Source organism: Hetaerina americana, unplaced genomic scaffold, assembly GCF_022747635.1.
Source record: "Hetaerina americana unplaced genomic scaffold, ioHetAmer1.1.p SCAF_5, whole genome shotgun sequence".
NCBI classification, from domain to species: Eukaryota; Metazoa; Arthropoda; class Insecta; order Odonata; family Calopterygidae; genus Hetaerina; species Hetaerina americana.
The window spans coordinates 80,423,726-80,448,880 of NW_027287095.1; the positions used below are offsets into that span (position 1 = coordinate 80,423,726).

Below are 25,155 nucleotides of genomic sequence, written 5' to 3' on the forward strand. Positions count from 1 at the left end.
ATATTACCCTGCAAGCCACCGCTAGGGTGTGTGGTAGGGGGTGATTACACCCCAGACTACTTCTGACCCAAAAGACTTTTCCCGAGCAAGTTCGGACAAAATTGAATAGAATGGTTTGAGGCGTCACTTTGTGGAAGCGATTCGTATCGGAAAAGAAAATACTTAGTTATTCCAAATATATTTTATTAAACACGACCTTGATTTCGACTTACCAGCCATTATCACCTGATGATGACTTTGTAAGTCGAGACCTAGGTCGTGTATAATAAAATATATGTGGAATATCTAAGTATTTCTTTTCCGATCGGGCAAAGTTATTCTGATCCCCTATCTTTCCTGAGAAAAATTACATCTTAAATCTATCTGCTACCCTTAATCTCTCTAATTTTATTGATAATGTCTCTCTTAAAACAGTGCGATATAATACGTATTCAACATCAACGCTAGAGAGACCTCCATCCAATTTATGCACGTGTTTAATATGTAATTTTAAGTTATCAATCTGCATTTTAAAAGTCATCGACAAAATCCCAAGTTAGACAATATAATCTGAGTAATAATATTTAAATTCACATCTTTTCCGCATTAAAATTTCGTGCAATGCGTTTTCTTTATTTAACAACCCACGAAATGTTTAGGTTTGTTTAGAATGGCAAGACGGTACAATGCACAAATAGCTGATACGAGGCTCAAGACTTTTTGCAGATTCAGTTTGGTCTGTCTGTAGGCTATTTTATTTCATACTAAATTCTTACTTTATTCTGATCCAACTTCTTGGTACTCTACCTGCACTAGGATTCCCATGGCAATATACGAGGGTCATCCGGAAAGTAGTACCCGTTCGTGAAATAAAGACACAAAAGTAAATATTAACAAACATAAAAAATTTTATTTGAAAGAGGATACTTTAAACTACTTCTCAACATAATCTCCAAGCAAATTAAGGCATTTGTCATAACGTGTGACAAGTTTCTGTATTCCTGCTGCATAGTCCTTCGCCGCCAGCTCATTGAGATACGCGAGGGACCCATCTTGCACAAATTTTTGCATAATGCAGATGGTGTTTAACAATTTCATGAACAATTGTTCGAGAAACATTGGGAAAATGCTCACAGATGTCATCAATTGTGACGCGCCGATCGTTCCTCACGAATTCGTCAACTGAGCTCACCAGTTGGTCTGTAATGACAGACGGTCTCTCCGAACGCTCATCGTCGTGTGTGTTCCCCCTCCCCATGTTGAAGTTGCGACACCACCGCCGAACAGACGACTCGTCCATTACATTGTCTCCATACACCTCCTTTAATTGGCGATGAATATCACATGGGCGAACGTTTCTTGCATTGAGGAATTTAATCACTGCCCTCACTTCACAACTGGCGGCGTTCTCAATTTTTTTAAACATTGTAAACAATCACAGAAACAACACAGGCAATGCTAGCGTCACGCAACTTGGCTCAGAGAAGGCAGACAAGCCACTGAAGCTATCTGACCTCGTCCAGCGGCTACTCGCGTCGTCAGCACTTCATGCGGCACGAACGGGTACTACTTTCCGGATGACCCTCGTATATGAATTTGTAGTTGGCATCAGGAAAGGCCTTGACAATAAACCTGTGACCTTTTATTATTTAATTTTACCTGCCACTGCTTTTAGGCGCATGCATGGCAGATTGTACGTATGTGGCATGCAGCTTCAATATCTTAGGGAAATTCCCGTTTTCTCTGGGCTCGTGCGCCTGTCATTCCTCATGGGGTTGTCACATGTGAAGGTGATTGATTGTCTCTTGGGTAAATATTTCAGTTTTTCAAATATTTTTTTGCTTTCAATGATGTTCTACGCTTAGACCTTCGGTTTTATTGGCAAAGTTAACAGCCATATGAGGTCGATTTTCCGGAGCCGATGATTGCTAATAAACTATTAACGCGTATTAAGTTAGGTCTTAAAACCAGTGCTATCAATGCCCGTATGAACAGATCCGATTCTAATTTCATCGACTTATTGATCTCGCTAACAGTCCACCTTTCTTGGTGTTATTGCATGATGTATAGGAGGGAAAGGTGTTTTGGGTCAAGGCTAGTCTGGTGTGCAATCACCCTCTGCCACACACACTAGCGGTGACTCGTAGAGTACTAAATAAATAAAACTTAAACAAAAGTCACCCTGTGTGTGTAAGCACTTTGAAGTATGTTGTCGACACTTTTAGGCGTGTAAACAGCACTACATTATACAATGTTTGGGTAAAAAGTATCGGGAAAAGTTTTGGAAAGATGTATTCATTTCAGATATTGCTACAATCCCTCCAAGTTATTCAAAGTACATCCATTGAGCGTCAACACACCGTTGCCAGCGGCTTTTCCACGACTCGAAGGCCTCCTGGTAGGGGGATTCCCGAAGGTCCTTAAGGGTACGCGTTCAAGCTTCTTTGATGGTACTTACGAGCCATGGTGGTGTCCTTTGAGGGAGGATGTCACACTTCGGAATAGGAAATAATCTGCTGGTGCCAATTCGGGGCTATCCAAAAAGTCGGGGTCATCTTCAACAAGTTGCGGCAGGTCTTCGGAAGCAGACATTCGCCTCTGCTTTTGGTCGTCCGTCAAGACCTTCGGGACGAGTTTAGCGCAGAGCTTTCGCATCGCCAAATTTTCAGTGAAAATCGTGTGCACTGTCACATTATCAATGCCAATACGATCTGTGATCGCACTTAATCGACGGGGTGAATTCAGCACTTAACGCACACGTTGTCGTCGGTTATTGACTTCGACGGCCGTCCAGCGCGGGGCCGTCGTCCTTCACACTCTCTCGGCCATCTTTGAAGAGCTTGTGCCCCTTAAAAACTGCAATTTGTGACACCCTTGGACACTTGGCGATTCATGCTCAACGTCTCCGTACCCGATTTCCCCAGTCCAACCCAAAATTTGATAGCGTACCGTTGTTCAATCGTTCGCTGCATTTTGGGCTTCCACCGAGTTCACTCGATAGGGCTCCACTAGAGGCACGATCTAACCTGAACGACCGCTCGCAGGCGATTGGCGCGTGTTGAAGGTCAGACCCCCTACCGCCGAGGCTGAGGTCTGCGAGCTCACTGCGACGTACTCACGTCAGAAAAAGTTGTTTCCGATACTGTTTATACAAACTTTTTATTGTTAGAAGTGAGAGAGTAGGTATCTCGGACTTTCGAACCAGATGATACAAGTGATCCTTTTTCCAATTCCAATGTCAAACTTCGCGGTTTACCACTCATCATAGAGTTATTAAATTTCTTTGCAATTATTGAATATCAGTTTGCATTGAATGAAGTATTTTTTTGTCTCCAAAGCTCTCACTTCTGTTACTGTAAGTATTAACTTCATCTAATTTCTATATATGTGTATGTGTAAATGTGACTGATTACTGCTCAGATTAATCACATGCCATATTAATGAGTTTCGCCAAATGGCTAAATCCTAAAACCCTCATCCAACATCAGCTCCCCTGCGTTGATTTGCGAGATAGTGTCTGATCGCAGATGAAACCAGCCTCTCCCTGGATCGCGTGGCGTAATTTATGGTCGGCGTCGATCATCCGCAAAGTGTTCACGGCAACATCTCTCGCTCTTCGTTTTCATCTCTCCTCTTTTCCCTCTCACTCCCCCCCTTTCTGTGCCCGCGCCCGGCGCTTATCTTCCTCTTGCGCCCATCACGCTCAATTGTTTCTCCATTTCGCGACCGGATCACAGGAGATAGGAGGGGAGAGGTAGGAAGGAGAGCTTCCTTCAATCACTCACAAGCCGCGAAGAGCTTTGCTCCTTCCCTCCTCTTCCTCTCTCTCTCTTGCTCGTATATCGCCACGCTCGCGAGTTATTCCAGTCACTCCCTTCATCCCCGATCCTTCCTTCCCCCGCGTGTTCCCAGGTGGGTTGCGTGGGGGCGCTGGGGAAACGGAAAAGCGGTGGAAGAGGACCGACACTCTTCCTCCGCCGATCCCGTTCCTGTCAAAGTTCCACCTCTCCAAGTGTGCGGTGTGCCCTCTTCTTCGTCTTCCTCGCAGCGTGCGGAGGAGGTCGCGGTGGTGTTGCTGTGGTCAGCGTGCGTCACCAGCGGGCGGCCCCGGAGGTGAGGCGGTCGCCGCCTGCGGCCCGAAGAAAGGAGGAGGAGGAGGGTCTTCGCTGCTCGACCCAGCAGGGCGGCCGGCGGGAGGTGCGTGAGCGGCCGCTCCGAAGGCGACACCCGACACCCTACTCCGCGCCCCCCATCCGCCGGAGTCGCCGGCGGGCCTCGTTGTCCTCGCCTCTCCAGATACGGTAAGTGCAACCTCAAAGGGAATAATCATTTCGTGCCTCCGAAGCATCCCCATGTTTACCCCCTGAGTGACTCGCGTCGTTTCGCCATGACATTGGTGCCCAGCGCAGTCATACAGGGTGGGGGGGAGTGGCTCTGTGGTTCCGAGAAAGCAAACGCTAGGGCTTTTGCCTACCTAATTGACCTTTTCACCGTTAGCTTTATTAATCCGGAGTTTCAAGTGGTGAACTCGCTCGAATTAATTCTACAAGTAGTATGATCATATCCCAATAAAAGACGTAAGTACAATTTTATTTGTATTCGTGTGAGTGGTGAATTGCCTAAGATTGCTTCTTTCTCTCACTTTTTTGGTATAATAAACGCAGAAATTTAGCTCTTAATGGAATAAGTTATCATTTTATTCTTCTTAAATTATTTGATTTTTTATTTTATAATATGCTTCGGGAGTTAACTAGCCCACACAAATATTTCACTGATATTTAATGTATTTATTTATTGTTGAAAGTGGGTTGATGAAAAGGTATTCCGTTCCTTAAAAGGCTTTAGAAACGCTCCAAATACTGCTGAATTTTATCGCACCATGGTGATGCCGATTCAGAGCAATATTTGCATCCGGTCCCAAGTTACTACTGGCGTAAGAAACCACTATCATCAGCTTAACAACTGCTGCATAACTCTCTGACAGTACTCATGGGAAAGCCTTAACTTTGCATCACTTTTGGAATCCCTCGTAGGTCGAGATCGGGTTAATGTCCATCTTAGAACAGCAAAGTATTTGATGGTTAAATTATATTTCTTTGAAATCGAGTCTCCCTTCAGAAAGTGTTGGATTTTTGGAGTCCAAGTTGTGTGACGATTAGGGTTTTTGTAAATTACAGTGTGTGTTGAATTTAATTACAAAATGACCACTCAACAAATGTTATCTCGATCCTTGGAAGGGGTACAGTGTGTTGAAGGTACCGCACATTTTCTCCACGCTTAGTTGTTGTAAGGCTGCTCCGAAAGACCCCTTCGGAAAATTCAAGCTAATATGCTTGACGGGTTCGCGGAAATAAATTCGTTCAATTAGCGGAAATATTACCGTCCACAACTGCGTCGAAATTCGCGGGGGAGTTGACTTAATTTTACTCTAATTGCATTCCTATTGTAAGACACCTGTTTAAAAATTTAGATGAGGTGTGTTGTGAACCATTCCTGAAAATGGTCTACAAACGCAATGCATCAGTATTTGGGTTGGATTTTAGACAGAGTCAGTTCGTAGACTTATTACGAGAGGAATTTATGAGATCGGTTGTGATTGATTTCAAATATTTCTAAGTCATTGATCACGATTCTCGTCTGAAGATATCACTGCCATGGTTATGTTTCGTCCTCAGATATCGTTCTTGCGCTGCTGATGGAGCTTTATCGCATATGCTCTCTCTGCCTCGATCGCACTTATAGTGATATAGCTGTACGTTACCCTTAATATACAGCGATAATTGGCATAGCAACATGTTGGGAAAGATAGATATCTTAGAATTTTGGTAGCCTGCGAGCCACCGCTAGGGTATGTGGCAGGGGGTGAATACACACCAGAATAATTTTGACCCCGAATGTGACTTCTACCGCGGTCGGTCTATGTAGTTCTGATCCATTATCGTTCGTAGAAAAAAAATCGAAAAATGCGTCAATTTAAAATGCAGGTCAATCAGTACAGAAATTTGAGAAGATATTTATTTGGATATTTATTTTAGATATTTTAGTACCCTGCGAGCCACCGCCAGGGTTTGTGACAGGGTGGAATACACACCAGACTAATTTTGACTCGGATGTGACTTCTACCTTGGTTGCTCAATTTTATTCTTATTCCTTATCGTTATTTGAAAAAATGACAACTTAAATGTATCAGGTTCTATACTTAATCTCTTTACTTTTATTGACATGCTCTCTCCTACTGTAGTACGATGGGGGTAATGATACATTTTCAGCATCACTGCTAAAGAGACATCCTTCCAATTTATGCACGAGATTTAATGTAATTTAACTTTCGCTCCGTGAGTGATCTAGCTACTCTGCTATTTTGAATACGCTGCTAAGTTTCTCATAACAGCGTTTTACATATCCAGCTCCTCTAAGCTGCACGCGATGCTATTCGGCAATCAATCCAACTTCTTGAGGATCCCATGTGCTTACAGCATATTCTAAGTGGGGCCTAAACAGCGAAAGATAACATTTCTCTTTGACCTATTCGTCACATTTACCCAGTACGCTACTCATTAATCCTAATATTTTCTTAGCTTATCCACATATTCCCCGTGTGTGTTTCACCCAGATGTGGTTAGCTTGTTAGGGTGTTTTTTTTGTCATCTGTCTCTAAGCCGTCAAGTTTATTTCGCAGATCACTCACGATGAAACTAAGAAAGCCATTAGTATTGAAACATGATGGTCACATCTATACTTCTGAAATAAACCTTAAAAAATTGAGTACTTCCACGTGGAGGAAAAAAACTTGTTTTTTGAGATCTAAAATGAAATGGGTTGATGTGGGGTAAGTTATTCATCCTTCACTGTCCTGATATACTTTGCCTTCTTTCGTGATAATTTTAATTTTATATTTGCTTGTTCTTGAGCAAATGTTTATATAAATTGAGCTGATCTAGTGACAAAGTTTTGTCTTCCATTGCCCCTTCCCTTTTAAGTGACTAATGTCAAGGAACCGTCACACTTGAACATCTATGAAATGTGATTCAGCGTTACTTGATGGCTTATGAAGCGTTTTCCGATGGTTTACATCAACTACTCGTTACTCGGGCGCCACCCTGTAGTATCATTAACACCACTGGTAAACGCACTCAATACATGGATCTCGGCGGTGGTTTAGTGCATACAATGGGAGGTTTGATTGATCACAGACGAGGAGACGGTAAGTTTTATGGGAAAAAATGAAAAAATTAAAAATAATTTGATATTTTTGCAAATCATATGTGTCAGCGATCATTTTAGTGTTGATCATTGAGAGGTCTTTGCGGAAATATTTGCGGTTAAATATTTTTTTGGTGATCAAATGGTCACGTTTCAAAGGCTTTGGAAACATTGGAGCGACAGCGCTGTCTTGTTCGTGAACTCGTTCCTACGTCGGAGGCTGGTGATCTGGAATTCTTTTAACAACAAACAAATAACAATATATTCTGAGGAGCGGGTTTCAAGCTGGCCGCGTTGCAATTGATTCCAGCAGGAGTGTTCTTTTTCTTCTTCCCCCCCCTCTCTCTGACGTTCTGTTTATTTTTATGACGTCAAGTTGGCGTATCTGCCTGGAAATCTCAATACTTCTTTGTCATTTTGTTCCAGAGGGCGTGTGTAATGGGGTCCTTTCGGTAAGTGTGCGTGTAAATTTGATATCTTCGCCGGGAAGCCACTTCAGGAAATGTTTATCGTATCGATTCCCCTCGGGTGGATTGCTGTCCCTTATCTGATTACTGAAATCGATGGCTATGATATCGCATTGCGCTCTTCGCGCTTATAAGATCGGATGGGCCATTCAATGCCACGCTCGCGTGCGAAAGCGCGTCTCTTTTTACCTCGTAGGGATGGATTATCTTTTGTCTGTTTGCTTTCGCGGTATTGTCACGGGTTAACTTGAAGTCTACAGTTGGACTTCCCATGATCGTATCGCAGGATTTTTTTTAATAAGCTGTTGGTAATGGCTTCTTAATGTTGCCAATTTAAGTGATGGGAATCGTATTTATTAAAAGGAGGAATACATTTATGACGATTCGACATTAATTGGGGCTCATCTCAAGAAATTGTCCCTCAAGCTTTGATTTTGTTTGTAACATAAATTTTATCTTAGATTACTAGTTGAGATTGGTATTATTAATTTTACGTAGTAACCTCTAAGCCACCGCTAGGGTGTGTGGAGGAGGTGATTACACACCGGACTATGTCACCGAAAATACTTATCCTCCATAACGCGGTCGGACAACGTTATTCTATTATCTGTAGTTCGTGGGAAAAATGGCATCTTAAACTTATTTGTTTTACTCTTAATCTCTCTAATTTCGTTTCTTGCCTTATTTCTGAGCGATCTTCTTGGCGGGTTAGAATAATGTCGAAATATATTGCCACGAGAAACAGGTATTTTGCAAGCGTGAAATACTTCTCATTTTTCCGATATGGGAAGACATCTGGACAGCTCAAAGATATGGATATGAGAGTTTGCCTAAGTATTTTTTCCTTCTGTTAGATGTATTAAAGCAAATGTCATTTGAGTACATTTCTTAAACCAAAATATTAAATTTGAGTTATATATATATATATATATATATATATATATATATATATATGTGTGTGTGTGTGTGTGTGTGTGTATATATATATATATATGATATATATATATATAAATATAATATATATAAATAATATATATATATATATATATATATATATATATATATATATATATATATGTAATCGAGCTGAAACGCTCTTCGGCGACGCATAACTTTATAAAAAATACTGATATAGATTTATAAAACTTAGAAACGTCAAAACTACAATGTATGTATATACGAGACGTGCATTCAATCGCGAAAAGCCGCCATATGGCGAGGAGCATGTATTCATTCACTCGGAAATTGATATAAAGAAAAGGTATAAGGCCACACGAAAAAGATGAACATAAGGTGGGGAAGGGGGAATCGGGCAGATTATGAGCGCAAAAATATTTCCTTGACCGGGACTTGAACCACGGGTCTTTCGACTTGTCGGGCCGATGCTCTAACCTAAGGTTCAAGTCCCGGTCAAGAATATGCATCCCAAACCTCGCTGGAGTATGTTATAATCTTCTCCTTCGCCCTGTAAGACAGGATTTAATTTGTTATGCGTATTTGATACATTTCTCCGAACCTTTAGTAAGTCTTCTTGAGTTATGCTGAGTTTCTACTTGGAATTATCGCTCTCTTCCCCATTCAGATTGAAGATCAGCAGTTGAAAAGGAAAGGCTCGCTGAAATAAGCGTGCCGACCGTTTATTCGGGTCAAAAGTAGTATGTAGTGGATTCACTCCCTGCCCCACACCCTAGCGGTGCCTTGCAGGGTAGTAAAAAATGCTAAAAATGTATTGATTGGAGAAATCATCTTTAATTCGTGTTCACTCCATCCTCCGCATATCATTCGATGTGATCACCCGTATGACAGTGGAACTCAATGGATCATTATAATTCGAATGCGCTGAAACTAAGTCATAATCTTGTTTGACAATAAAAGGCTGAGAAATTCTAAATATTTAATTGCAAATGAAGGAAACTTCATTGGTGAGAGACCGCATTGGTGGTTTATCGGCTGGACTGATCTTTTTGTGTCCTAAAGATTACTCTCTTTGTTCGTTTTTTAGTAAATGCCGCAAAATAGTGTTGTTAGTATCGTTTTAAGTGTTTTCTTTCCATCAAGAAAAAGCATCCGTGCTTTGGTAAGTGAAATTGTTCGGTGGTATTTTGGAATAGATTCGTAGTGCTCCGCCCTCCTCGGTCCCTGTGTTTATTTTACTCATGCCTTTCATCACTAACTTTCTCCGTTATTCTCCCGCCGCCGCCACCTAGTTATTCAATTCTTTGTTTCTTCAATCTTTTCTACTCTACATTTAGTTCTTTTGTATTTTTCATTCTTTTGTGACGATGATATGAAGAGTTTATGTTCATTCCGGTTCACGAACATATTTTATTCCTCTTTTAGATGCATCTATAGTATAAATAAACCTTTAGGGTGACATAAGAGTAATGATAAATGGAGAGTGTATGATTATTTTCGAGACGGTAAAAGGCGGATTGGAGTTTAATTAGCGCCAAAATAACTTATATATGTAAACCAATGATGGCTTGTTTTCTAAAATGCTAATATAATGTAGCATCACTTTTACTAGTAAGAATTTCAAAGTGAATTAATGTATGGGATATGCCTTTTTTATCAAAATCATCTTCAGTTCGACATGCGATTTCGTAAAAAAATTCAAATTATGTATAACTGCATTCGTTGGCGTTTACATTTAGTTCTAAACTCGTTTATTCTATCCACACCCTTATTTTATAGCTTGTTCCATTATTTTAATTAACATCTCATTATTGTCTTTTCACTTGCGCAGTGTATTTCGCAGAATATTTCATATCAGTAGCGGAGGAACCAGTTTTATTTTACCATGGCTGCGTCCTTGCTCCCCAATTCCAAGATTTTCTAACGCTTACATGGCATATTTTTAAATCCATTCTTCGCACAATTAATGTCTTGCAAAATCTACAGAGATGTGTTGGCTCCGGTTTTTGCTACTCTTCGCTCGAAGGAATTGTAAAGTTCATGGAACTTGGTTGAATATCTTTGAAAATGAATAGTTTCTTCAGAATGGAGGATGGACGTGTATTGTAGGAAGAGAAGTTTATAGTTGCTGGCATGTCGATAAAAATACCACCGCTGTTGATTCCTCGTAAACAACGTGTTTTTTTTATCAGCAAATCAAAAGCGTCATTTGATCGCTAAATAATTTATAATTATGCAGTGAATATTCAAATCGACTCATAGCGTATAACTTTATTATTGCAGAGGCATAGAAATTATCGATTATTCCTTGAGTAACATTAAATACAAAGATTATTTTGAAAATGAAATATTACTCTCCAGATGTAAATTTGCTGATGATTCGTTAAAAATAATACGGCATATTATTTATCAAATTTATTTCACGTGGGCAATTATTAATCATTTATGTGAAAATGTACTACACGTAGCTAAGCTGGTACGATATTACTGTATTTATTAATACGGATAAGAAACCTAACGATGGTCAATTAATAAGATTTAAGGCCGAACTCATCTAGTGTTTGCATATTCCTATCTCGAGGCCGTATTAAATTTTAATTTTAATTCTAAATAATAGATTGTTCTCAATGCACTTTAGCTTCCATCGCTACCCAAAATTGCTAATTTACTCGCCTGCAGCTTGTCCACAGCTAATTATTTTATAATCACTGTAATAAAATGTTATTACAATAATTATAAAGCCACTTTCCGTTTTCAATAAACGTCCACCGCCGACCATATGCTTTGATACAGGAACATACTTCAACGAATGATTATGTACACTGCAAAGCGCATGAAGAACATAAAAAACAAATGTCTCATTGGCTGTTACCCTCACTAATGCCTCTCCCATGGTAAAATCTAGGGTCTCTTTAATGGTATATTGAGTTCACATGTTTGTACATATACTATTACAGGTGTAAATGCCTATTACTATCAGCAACATTTTGTAATTATTTCTATAGTCAGTGATAGAGAATACTGCTGTGATTAATATCAAATGACATTTGATTCCTTTATCTAACCCTAACGCTTAATCCAACATTGTAATATAAATAATTGATATTGATGTTTTAATTTCTTAAATTAGATAATCACTACAAAATTGTTGTTAAAATACTGGTATGTAATCGTTCTGCGTTGGGTTATCCTTCGATTAGTGATTAGAGTCTTTTACTTTCCCGTGCTGCCTGGGTTATTTGCGGAAGGCATTCCTCGCAGCGCCCCGATGTCCCGAACGGAAGTTTCCCACCACTCTCGGGAAATGTCTTTTTTTTTCGTCCACTTTTTTTCCCTGCCCCGAATCCCTCTTCCGGTGCTTCCCAGTGCCCGCCTATTGTGGGCGACGCCACTGGCGTTTTGTCATTTAATGATGTCTGCGTCAAAGACCGCTCGGTTGCAAGCCTACAGCTCCAACCACGCATAAGTGGGCCTCAGTGTAACGGTTAGCATGTCGGTTTTCCTCCCCCGATGGCCCGGGTTCAGGCCGAGGACCCGGGCAAGCGGGTCTGGACTTATATTAGCGTCCTCTTCTCCGTACTAGGCTTGTGAGTAGGAAATTCTGAGTTTCCAATGCTGTTATCATTGATATGTTGACGGAATCAATCGCTCATTGAAGTATCAGCTACTTCCACATATCATGTGCCCACGAATTGTTTCTGGATCAAATGTGGAAATGGGGGTACATTGATTTTTTTCTGCTCTTCATTTAACTAGCTTAAGAGCAGAAAATTTTTAATATCGAATGTTGCCCGCCGTGGAATTTTCGCTACTCATAATCGATTTGGTGGTTTTTTATTGCTAATATATTCCATAGTGTTTTCATCATGAAATATTTGTTTTTCATCATCACCTGTTTTTCAGGAACTAGAATATTTCACTGAATCACTATCATTTGTTTCCTAACTACATATCTTTTGTGGCCATTAATTCTAAAACAATTTTTTTTTATTTTTATAATTATAGGTCGAAATAACATTCTAAAGGCTTAATAACTGATGTATTCAAACGTGTAGAGGTACATGACGCAAAAATATGAAACATAAATGTGAATTCTGAAATCAATTGATACTTGTAACCTGAGCATAGATGTTAGTAGAGAAAATTTAGTGAAAATTATTTGCTGAAATCATGAAATGACAAATTTGCATTAAGCACGGAGGTAAAAAATGAGTTCTTCGTTGTCGACTCGAGACTTCCAAGTCCTGTGTATATGGGGCAGCGCCGAAAATGATTTTTGGTATAAACTTATGGAAAACTGCTGCATCATCAATATGTTCTCCCTTGATTTCAAATATTCATAATTTGGATTTCATATAATGGAGTCACTGATTTGAATTCCTTAAAAAATGGACTCTCACATCCATGTACAATTTTTAATATCGATGTTCAAGCCTGTCTTCTACGGCAAAGGAAATTAGGTTTAGGCTATTCTAATTTTTCAGTACAACTATACCTTCTCTAGTCTTTTTATAGTTGTTCAGCTCAATAGTTTTATGCTTAGCATGTGCCTTATTAATCTATAACCGCATTCTATTTCAAGGGGCAATTCAGTTGGACGCTGATAGAGCAGGAAACAATTTTGTTTGTCCCTCTTCCTGTTAGGCCCTTGCCCTGCATAGAGTGGGTATATTCGTCAGTTTGTCAGATCAAGCGCCATTGAGTAAAGTGAACATATTGGTCTTGATTATTGAAAAACAAGTGGTAATTTTCTATCGTCATGAGTAAATTCCAAAAAGTCGCAGCGCCTACAAGTGGTTCTATAATCGCCTTTTATTGAATAAATAAGCATAGATAGGATATGGGGTGGGAAACATTGGTTAGGATAAGAAGACCATTTTGCCATTAACCTTCGTTTTTTCGCCGTACAAATGACCCATCTCTTTTAACACTTATACAGGGTGAGCCAGAATGGACTCCTTAATGTTAAAAACACTGAAGAGCGCGCAGATGAATTAGCGAAGTGGGAGTAGTGGCGTTAGCTGGGGGAAACGATGTCATTTTCAGTAGTCACCACACAGTGCTCTGGTGAGCATTGGGGTTTTGTTGTAGGTACGTTCTTTAAGAACAATGATAGTGGTGTGGAGATGCAGAAGGCGCTGTAGTCTAGTGATGAAGCGCATATTCACCTCTCCGGCTCCGTAAATAAACAAACTTTTCGTTACTGGGCGACTGACAACCCTCGCGAACTTAACCCAAGACCTCTTCATAGCCCCAAAGTGACAGTTCGGTACGCTGTGTCCTCCATAGGCATTATTAGGCCTTGCGCTTTTGAATCACGAGGTTTAACTGATACTGGGGACTCTGTGCGCCATTTTGAAATGCTGGAAAACTTTTTACTCTCCAAAATGTTAGAGTATGGTGAGGAATATGGCACAGAAGCCTTTTGCTTTCAACAGCATGGCGCCACGGCTCATACCACACGTGGTTCACACCAAATCCTGCAAGAACAATTTCCCAGCCGACTGATCTCTTCACGAGGGGAGGTTCCATGGCCCCCTCGCTCCCCGGATTTGAGCCCTTGTGATTTTTTTGGGGATATCTCAAAGCTGAGGTTAACAAAGTTCGACCAAGGAACTTGGAAGCTCTTAAGGAGGCAATTAAAGATGTCATCGCTGGAATAATGCAAGATATGCTGAGAAGAGTTTTCGACAACGTTTTTGAAAGACTCAAAATAGGCATCGCTCCCCAAGGTCGTCATCTTGATGAAATAATTTTCAAATCCTTATAATAAAAAAATGGCAATAAATAAAAAATTCAAAAATAAAACTTTTTGAATTCTCGTGGTTGTTTTTTTACAATTTACCGGTCAAATCAGGGAGTCCTTTATGATTAAAATAATAAATTTTAATTGTAAGGTTTTTTCACGCCCCTCCTGGTGAAACCTTTTGATCATATTTCCATCATTTTCTTCGTTTAGTTTTAACCTCATTTTTGGTCTTCACTCGAATCCTAAAAAAGGAGAGTTCTTTCCTTGTTTTAAGAATTCAAGTGGATGCCAAAGATTCGAATAATGAGGGGAACACACGAAATTAACCGCGTGGAAATGTCTTAATTTAACTTCAGTATTTAAATAATTATTATACTAATATTAGATTAGTAGTGAGCGTTTTGTTTGTAAATAAACTTTAATAATACGCGCGGATTATCCCAGCCTGAATCAAGAACGCGAGACCGTGCTCGCGAAGCGTGCACTGTGCTGTTCCCTAGTGACCTCTTTACCAACCAAGCCGTATTAGTTCAAGCTTCCACCGATAGGGTGACAAGCTCTTCCGCCATCGCGCGCCTTATTTCAATTCCGTACCGTCAACACAAGACGAATTTATATTTTAAGAAAGGGATAGACTTGCTTTCTCCAATTGCATATTTGCAATGAATTCTTAAGACTTGAAATTTTATTTACAAAGTTATCGGCCTAAATTGTATGAATGCCATAAATATATTTGAAAATTGGTTGAAGTGGCACTATCGTTTAGTCACGATGTTAGAAATTAATTATCAGATTCTTTATACATCGTCGTTTGTGATAAAATCTAAACTTTTAATTTGCCTGGGGCTGCTGTTAGTTGGACGTAGAGGACTACCCCTAAGTATGTAGAGGTTTTCGTTTGGATTTTAAATGACCGCATTCATCCTGACTGAGTATTTTGCCCACTAAAATTTAATGCATTCTATTATTGAAAAAATTTGTCATAGTGCATAATTTTTATTTTAGGGAACTTACATGCCTTAATGGGCTTTGATTTGATAAAAATCCATCAAATTTCGTTGAAAACTCACTTCATCGTAGACACATATAGTATCACACAGTTATAGTCACCAAAATGTTTTTAAGTCTTTTACGATTTTGAAATGAGAAGAAAACAAAATATATTTTCCGGAATTTTAAAGCGTTGGTAGATGTCCGATGACCCGCATGTAACATAACAGAACATAACATCCCTCTTTGCAAAGCACCTCATCGAAAGTGACCACAACAGTGACTTTGTGACAAAAATTATTCATTTTGAAGAAAAAGGTCAAAGGCTCGATGCTTTGGAGCAGTTAAAAATTTTGAAATGTGTCCGTTGGAAAGATGATCTTGCCAACGAAATTTTGTATCCCTCCCACTCCCCACTCCTAGACCTACCACTCCTCTAAATCAAAAATGTAGTTCTCTATTCTTCCCAGCTACATTGTAACCTTTTTACCCCTCCAACCTCCTTCTCTGACCAACCCCCCCGTCCTATGATCAGAAGGTATATATAGCCAGCGTGCTTCTATGAGGACCACCTGATGATGACGTTCAACGTCGAAACCTGGGTCGTGCTTTTTTTTAAAATAAAGTGTGTGGAATTACAAAGTTAATTATTTCATTACATTTCAACATTAGATATGCTCGAAAGATTGGCGATTGGAGCTTAGTTGTCTCCAATACTCCGTGAATATCCTTAAAAATTTAATATTTATAATTCGTAGGTGTTTTAACCAATTGTTTAGGATTCTGGATGATGGTTTTGTGATACTACTTATTCATACATTAAATAGCATTGATATGTTGAACGGAAGTTATCGCTATCCCAAAGTAGGCACCATAATTTTAAAATAGAGAAAATATGTAATTATTTGAATTTATGAATACCATTGAAGTGCAATCTCATCCCGTATGCTATAACATTTTTCAAAGACCTCAAGATATACCATTCTAAAAACTTGTTCGATATATTTCAAAGTTAAAGGAAAAATGCTCCAAATCTTGAAGGAAATAACTCATAATTTAGTTGCATAGTCACGGTAGAATTTTTATTTCAGTCGCCGCCGACTTCATGCTTTCACATCGCCCTAACTTATAAAATGAAGTCCATGGTCAGTTCTAAAAAGTTTCTTTTTTAATATCGGTGAGTATTCTTTCTAATCTGAAACAAGGTCTTCAGCATGTTCTTAATTTTTATTATTATTAAGTAATTACCATTTAAGGTAGGTTTTGGATGGACAAAACTACCAAATAAATATTTTGTTTCTACTAAAAAAACACAATTCAGCAGCCTACTCTACATCAAGTAACTCTTCATCTCTGAGTATTTCCTTCCTCCCTTCATCCCGTCCAACATCCCTATCCTGTTCCTGCCCTTTCCTCGTTTGCCTCGTGACCTCTGAACATTCCATTTTATTTGTAAACCTAAGATCTGTGCTGAAGTATCCCGCATTTATCTACTTTGGCCGTTGAAGATAAAAGACACTTGTCTACATGGTTAAATGGCATGAAATCTAGTGAAATTCGTTCTTTATCGTCACACATTTGATGTCTGAATTATCGTATGTTGATCGAAAAGTTACGTAGTCCGAGCGCTGCGTCATTTGATTGTGGGTTGTCAGTAATGTAAATTAAACGATAAAAGAAAGTGACTGCAGCCGTCATATCACTTTGGAAATCATTTCACACCACTCTACATGAATTATTATTTCTATGATCAATAATTTTAATTATTATTGCCCGGGAATGGTTTCTAAAGTGCTGATTTGGAAAAATTTAGAGTATATCAGTCGATGCATTATGCAAGGAACGGTATTCTTAGCTGATACAAAATTGCCACTTATTGATCCGTCATACTTCGACTGATTACACTCTTGTGCGCCGTCAAACCCCGCTGTAGTCCCTGGTTCAACCTATTATCCTGATAACCAACATTTAACTTTTTATCGTGTGTAGTTTATTTGAGTCGATAGCTCCTCACGAAAATTTATGCATGCCGTTATTGAAATGGAGATTTCTTTTTCCGAAAATCGCACCAGGAGAAGTTGAAATATTATCTCTGATTGTACATAAATGGTGAAAATGTTTTGGATTCTACCCAGCGGATGAGGTTCTAAAGACCAGAACAACTTCAAAGCAGTTCTTTTTCTTACCTATTCAAGTGCCTAGTTTAGAGTAAACGCTGCGTTACCGCTTTCTTTATTCTTTCGCGAAGCTTAACCATAGAACTCGAGGCCAGCGTCTTGAATCCTTTGATCTTCGATACTACCTTGAAGTTATACCCCCGAGTAAGGTGCATGATCGTATCCGCTTTCTGGTGCGTCATCGGCTCGCCGCTCATCCTCTCGCCGGGGCGCATCCCGGAGCTCCCCGGAGGTATTCCGGGCGCCAACTTCGCGGATCTCGGCCCCCCCGAAGGCACACTTATCTTTCCCGACCGCAGTTTGCCCGTAGGCGGGCGACCGCAGCCATGCCTCCTCCTCTCACTCACTCCTGCTCCCAAAGCCATCCCATCTTCTATCGCCCCATTCCTCTCTTCTCTTATACCCCCCTCCTCCGCCCTGTCATCTCCCCTCCCGACAAATGACATGCTCTTCTCTCGAGTTCCTACAGCCATTTCTCCCCTGTGCCCCGAGGACTTCCTCATCTCCATACCGCCGTGTTTCACAAGCTTCTATTTTCCGTTCGGACGCATCTAATTGAATACCAGCCTATGTGAAAGTCAAGTGCGCGACATTTACGCGACGTTTGAGGTCGAGAGTATTTCCGAGTTTTGCGTTATTGCTGTGAACTCGTAACATTGCCAGTTTTCACGGAAGAACCATCTGCAGCTTGACCTTTGTGTGTCTCTAAAAGACGGGCTTGTAAACTTATTTTACTTTTTATTATCGTATTGTGTATGTATACTGCGGGAAATATCACGTCGAAAAGTGGTGTTCAGTCACGCGCAAATGACTTGGTTTACGTATTAATAAACTAGGCAATGGTGCTCGCAGGTAGTAGGAGGTTCCAAATGGTACGAGGCTCCCAACAGAGAAAAAGGTAATTAAGAATTACAGGAATTATGAGAATGGTAATGTCTCTGTATCGTATTCGTGGCTGGTTTACTGGTATTTATCTATACGTTCGTACCATATAACTTTTTGTGCGTTCAAAAATTCATTAAAATGATGTATTTTCAAAATTATACCTATCCACACTGAGAGCCTTTTAGGGGGAATTCAAGCATCATCGACTAGCGAAATTTTATTTTTATTATTTTTATGCACTTGTATCTTATCTGTTACATGCTCCATTTAAAATTTGCAAGTTACTTCTGCATGTGGCTCTATGTCCAAGTAAATAAATAAAATAAAGGCTTTGCCGATCAAATACCTAATTTAACCTGTATAATACCAATGATTCGGGGAATGAGCTTATATTTTCCTCCAATCGATAGTTTGAAATTTTAGAGATGTGAACTATCATCTGAAGAAGTTCATGTTTGAAGCTTGGATGGATATTATGTTTCATAGCGTTTATTTGTTATACGTGTGATATGGGCAATCGATAGGCCTTTTCAGCCATTGTTTTGCTTTGCAGTTCGAACGCTTGAGACGGAGACGGGAGTCCCACAACATCGGGATGAGGGGCTCGACGGCTTGTGGAAATCAATAAGAAATGGCGTTTTAACTCATTTTTCATACTTTCGGTCGAGATGCATTGAACGCGCAAAATCATTAGGAATTTCAATGTATTAGGTGTATATTAGTCAAGATCCCACCCCGAAACTCTGTTATTTCATTTTCGGACGACTGAAAAAAACATGTTACGTTGTGAAATTTTTTCGTGAAAATCTTTTCTTGTGTTTTCCAAATATGTCTTTAATAAATCCTTTCGGAGTCGAATTCGGACCATTTATTTGGGATTTTTAAAACTTCTGATCGGTTTTAACGAGACCTGAACGTCAGTGAGAATATCAGTATTGCATCCTAACTGTATCCTGTCTAAATAGAATCCGACCTTAAATTTTTCGACGCAGTGCATTAAAGGCGCCTATTTCAACATTGGAGAGGGATACCTTCATGAGCGAGGTTGAATGGTTTTTCCATCGCTGCGTGCGTCAGTCGCTGTTTTCATAGCCATTGTGTGAGGTCCTGTGCGACGCGTTCGTCGGGATTCCGGGTTGACTCGAAATGACAGGACGTGCAGAGCACGTATGGTGCTTCAAGTTGCGTGTGTGTCAAAAGCTTGGTACTTACAAAACATGCCGTAAGAGTCGGTAACCGAAAGATTTCGTAAGAGTCGGTAGGTTGTAGGAGAGGGTCCTGTGAGTGACACCCAAAGAAAGGAGAGGTCCAACCGTATCGAAAATGGCCTCACATCTATGGAGAGGGTCTGGCAGGTCAAACACAGAGCGCAGTGTATGTCTCGTCTATAAGGTGCGAAATTTGATAGCGAAAGATCGTCCTTTGACTGTGCGGTTGGGGTAGCAAAGATTCGGTGCATGAACTTGGACCTACTCCGATTGATTGTCTAATTTGTGGCCAGGCTGTTTTGAAGCAGGAGCAGAAAGTACTCCGCGTTGGCATGGAGTAGGACATGTAAGACACTGCCAAGGCGGACACTCCGCCATTCTCAACTCTGGAAACGAGTCATGGGTGTGCGGGTTCGACCGGGAAACAAAAACTCACTCATCTAAATGCAAGCATTCCATGTCCCAAAGGCCCAAAAAGCGCGACAAGTGCGGAGCAAAATCAACGTGATGCTGTCTCCTTTGACAATCGTGGCATTGCGCATCACGAATCAGCAACGGAAGAGTAAACCGTTACAGAGTATTGTAGTCATGTGTTGGAGTTCTCTACCGTCTCCAAGATGCAGTTCCGCGCAAAAGACCGGACCTCTGGAAGTTGAAAAACCGGCATTCGCATCACGACTATTCTCCAGCTCATTCATCTCACCTCATCCAGGCTTTAATGGCAACAAATGAAACTCTGGTGGTCCAGCAGGCTCCGTACCATCTAGATATGGATGGCTTTGTTCGATTTCTGGTTGCTCCGAAGGTAAAGATGCCGCTGAAAGGCCCCCGATTTGAAAATAGATGGGAGATAATGCAGAACGCGACGGAAGAGTTGCAGGTCATTCCAAAAGATGCCTTCCAGAAGTGTTTCCAGCAATGGAAGCTCAATTGATGGGCTAAATGCGTGGAGGCGCAAGGTGCCAAATTTGAAGGGAATTAGATTCTCAAACAATTCATTTTGTTCCCGGGTGAAATTCGGATAATTTTTAGATAGACCTCTATATTTTTACGATTTCGACTCTTTGGAATTAAGTTTTTGGTAGAAAAAAATCCTGGTGTAGAATACGATCCTCATTTTTGGGTAATACGCGGTAAACACTAATTATATGTTATTAGAGTTAACGTAAGGTCCGTCGATCAGGGACGATAAAGTGATAATACAACGATTTCTTGTTGGGTGGCCATCGGTTGGAGCAACTGGCAGAAATCAGAGAAACTTATCGTAAGGATGAAGTTTGACAGAAAATCCAGTGAATTACTTACTTGGTGGATTCAGGGATTCATTTAGGGAAAAGTAGTCAGAGAAATTAATGTAGGTACACGCTAGAGGGATTTCAAATATTACTACTGTGATCGTTCCATAAAACCTCGAGCAATTTGCTTCTCTTGTTGCAACTCTTGCCGAAGTAGTCACCTCGGTTAAATAAATATTGGACTCGCGAAACGATTTTTGAACGGGGAACGTGGAAGTAATACTATATTTGTTATGAATAGACAGAACCTGACCAAAGGAACATTTGAGTTGTGTGCATATTCGTTCATCGCTTTAATTAGTGTGGATGAAGTTAACAGATAAGAAACTCCCCCGTATGTGTGATAGACTTACTTACTAGCCCCGTGACTTCCGTAACATGTTTGCAAAACGTCAATATTTACTGTAATGACAATTTGTTATGACATGTTCAGTAAAACCTTGTGGAAAATATACGACATATGTACCATTATTCGAGTGCCGTATTATACTCGCTTAATTTATCTGTTAATCCCAGAATAATAATGTTCAGATTCTAAACTAATAATTATTTTTTATCGTAGGGTAAACGGCCGGTCATTACCGTTGTTCAGAATAAGCGGGAATATTGAATGCATCACTTCTGTTTTGATCGACTCTATGGAAAGCCAATGTTGAAACCTCCTGACAGTCTGTGACATTAGAGGGGAGGGAGACTCGGAAATAATAAAAAAATATTACTGTGATTCAGGGTGTCAGATGTTCGGAAATCACATAAGAATGTATAAATTTCTCCGGGAGACATTGGGAGTTTATAACCATGACAGGGATTTTAAAAAGATCTCCCTGCCCCAAAATACTCACCGCCCTCGTATTTTAAATATCTGCAGAAAGAATGTCAATAGAATTTTAATATAATTTTCTGATTGGCAATTTTTCGGAAACTATGCAGTGTAATTGTAACGTATTAATTCAGTGTAGCTCGAGGGAGGGCTGTCGGAATTTAGATGGTTCATGAGTCCGTGAACACGATCTTATCCTCCATGTCAGATTAAGAAACCGGCTTTCCCCGGGTTTCCGGTTTCACGTGCAAAATATTTTAACGAAAATTTGGCTGAAAAAAGAGCCAAAATGCAAATTTAAACGATGGATTTCACGAAAACATTGCTTAATCGCTTTCAAATCAAGTTTACGAAATATTGAGCAATAATAGTCAAGTATTTCAAGCTTTATCACGTTTGTATCAACTCGACCTTCTAACTATAAGGTTTGCGAGTAGTTAGGCTGTGGTTGATGAGAAATGAATCAATTGATGAGAATGAATGTAAGCCTCAAAACATTACGTGTTCAAAGGTCCTCCGAGAAACTTACTAATGCGTGGGAGTGTATTTCCTAGGGACTGGTGAAGACTTAATTTTGTACGATGTGAGGATTGGTGTATAAGTTTCAAAGACAACTGGCAATTCTCCTGAAGTTGCTAAAAAGAGTTTCGTTAGACATCCCGGTCAATGTTGGCCGCCCTTAACGTACAAGAATTCGTGAAAAAAACATCGTAGTTCAAGTTTGCATCCAAAATACTGAGATTACCTCTGCCTAGCTCGTTGAGTCGCTGGCATCACTCAGCCTCACCCACGGTCCTTCGGCTCATCTTTATCATTCATGGAGTTACTATTGCATGGAACTAAAGGGGATGGGGCGTCATCTACGCGACTTCAAATTTGTAGGAAAAAAGCTCGTTAAAAGGAACCTGTTAAACGGAAATGTGTAGAATATTGTTTGCTCAGGACTACATGCTGGGAAAACTACAAATAAGAAAATTAAACTTGTTTTTCGCGGATTTTGAGTACGGTGACGATGAGTAGAAACGTGACGGCTATGACTGATAGTCACTGCTGTGCTAATATTTGAGATCTATTGCGTTATTATGTTAATAGTGATTGAACAAATCACGGAGGAAAATGAGTCCATTCAAAACTGTGGTACTGCATCGGAAATAGTTGGAAATGTTTATTCAACTGATTAATAGTGGCGTTAATATTCTTATTATATCATATTTTATGTATTATAATTGTTGGCTCTCTCTCTCGCTATATTTCGTATTTTTGAAATTGAACTTTATTTTCGCCTTTATTGCTGGCGCCACTCCTTTGACGGCTTGCAGGGAAATAGGGGTCAAACCAAACGGTCTAAAGTCAAGATTCTCCGCAACTCATTCTAAGCCTGGGCAGTCTTTGAATTTCTGATTAACTCTTGTTCATTTGTTGGCCCTCTAACACTAGGTGTTATTTGCAATAAGTCCGTTTTTAAGTAAAAAGAGTATAATTTTTATATTTTGATTATCGAGGAGTGAAATTGTTAAGTTCGGCTTATGAAGATGTATTTACACTTTTATATTATACTTTTCCTTATCTTAATGGATTATTGCTGTCCCCCGTCGAAAGTAGTTGTTCTATCGGTTATGCATAGACCATTTTTAATATTGTTTTAAAAAACAGAAAATCGAAGCTTTGGGCGTAACGTTTTTAGAGGATAATAGTGAAATATTTAAAAATTTATTACCGAAAAAAAAAGAAAAAAGCATATCTGGAAAAGACATAAGTGAAGTAGTAATTATCTCAACTAAATGAATAGGTAATAGTTTCGAATGTAAATGGGGGGCAATAATTTTATGTTAACTATAAACAATGGTTTAATCATGTTTCACATACGATGTTATATTCATGGTTGACATAAAGGAATGATGCATATGAATAAAATGGTAACATGATTCAGTAGTTGAGTCGTGACTCGTTTAAGCTGGTTTTTCTTATGATCTTTGGTTTTGGGAAAACATTAAATCCAAAAATCGCCCCAGCATGGATAGTGCACTGCTCTCCTTCTGACAGGATTGCACTGCAATGTGCCCCATGCCCATGCCTTAGGTGTCGGAGATAAGACGGTGTTTTCACTCGGCACGAGGCCGGTTTATTTCAGTTGTCAGCTCTCAGTCACACTCTCAGAAATTGAAATGCCACGGATCAATATGTCGCACCCAGGATCTCTTTGGGAAATCCTTACACCATCCCCGCGCTTCTCCGATTTCCCTTCGACCTTTGTGTCTTGCCTGGACGCGTGACGCTCTGAAAGGAGTTCTTCCTTCGCGGAGTTCAGTTTCGGAGGACGCGGTTCATTTAACGAAAGCGACAAATCACTCAGTTTTGAGGCTAGGGTTTCCAAATTTCTAATTCTTTTTGTGGGATCGCCCGTTTTTCATATTACTTACTAATTTACATTGCTCCACCGGTTCCCATATTTAATCAGTTCTTGACGAGCATACCATAGTTTTTCAGCATCAAAAGCGTTGATGAAAAATGTTTAATTTTTCAAAGAAAGTGTCTACATTTATGGAAAAGTCAATTTAAGTGGATAGTTTAGTGTACATAAAACCAAGACTATCTTGTAAACTATCTACCTACTATCCGTACATATTATGTAGTAAATTTGATCCCGGTAATGTTGGTTAAATAATTGTGGGCGGAGTTCGTCTCGTACTACTGCCATGTCTGAGAGAAACTCCACTATTTTCGATGGGGATATGTGGCACGTATTTCAGGAAAATTGTAGCTACTATTATTATGCGAGGGAGAAGATTATATGATTCTTTCAGTGCTCAAATCAATTTCTCTTATTTAATTCCGATATTCCAGTAATCCTCAGGAGCTTCAATCTGCTGCCTAATAATGTCCTTGATGGCACTTTGGTGCCCTTTTCATTTCTAAAAGTTGTCGCCACGCTTACTCTCTTCGTTTCTCAAGGGGCTCTCGTCCTAGTTACTCCAATAACCTCGTCATGCTTTCTTCTCGGAGAGATCCCTTCGGTATGTGAAAATCACACAGCCTATGGGGAGCAATTCCTTTCCCTATGCCACCGCTGTGATTTTCCACGAAGATCCGGTATCCATCAAATCACATGGCTCGAGGGAAGCTGGGGGTTTCCAGAGACCAGTTTTGAACAATCCGATGCATAACCATAAGTTCCGCGCTCTGGGTCACCCCGCCTACTCAAAAAACTATAAAATTTTCACGTGTAATTCCTACAATGGGCAATCCGGTTGCTCAAGTTAAATTAAAAAAATACATTTGGCCATCCTATTTCTAATTGCAATCGTAGGCCAATCTGAAAACACGTGCTGCTCGGAGTTTGGGATGACAAGGGTGAGATGGGTGGGAGGGGACGGGAGATGGCATCAGGTAGTGGCGATGGCATTAGTGTTCACGGTGTGTTTTGAAGACGGAAAGGAATGGAAAGGTTTTGACGCGATTGGGGGGGT

The 25,155-nt window shown here is 40.0% G+C and overlaps 1 protein-coding gene across 1 annotated transcript in view; it reads left to right on the top strand.

The window, feature by feature from the left end:
• Window positions 1-4,233: 4,233 nt before the first annotated feature.
• Window positions 4,234-25,155, top strand: part of spdi (split discs) — a 442,952-nt gene continuing 422,030 nt past the window's right edge. Inside the window, exon 1 of the mRNA XM_071592136.1 lies at window positions 4,234-4,280. The gene's annotated coding sequence lies outside the window, so the exon portion shown is untranslated. The remainder of the gene's footprint in view (window positions 4,281-25,155) is intronic.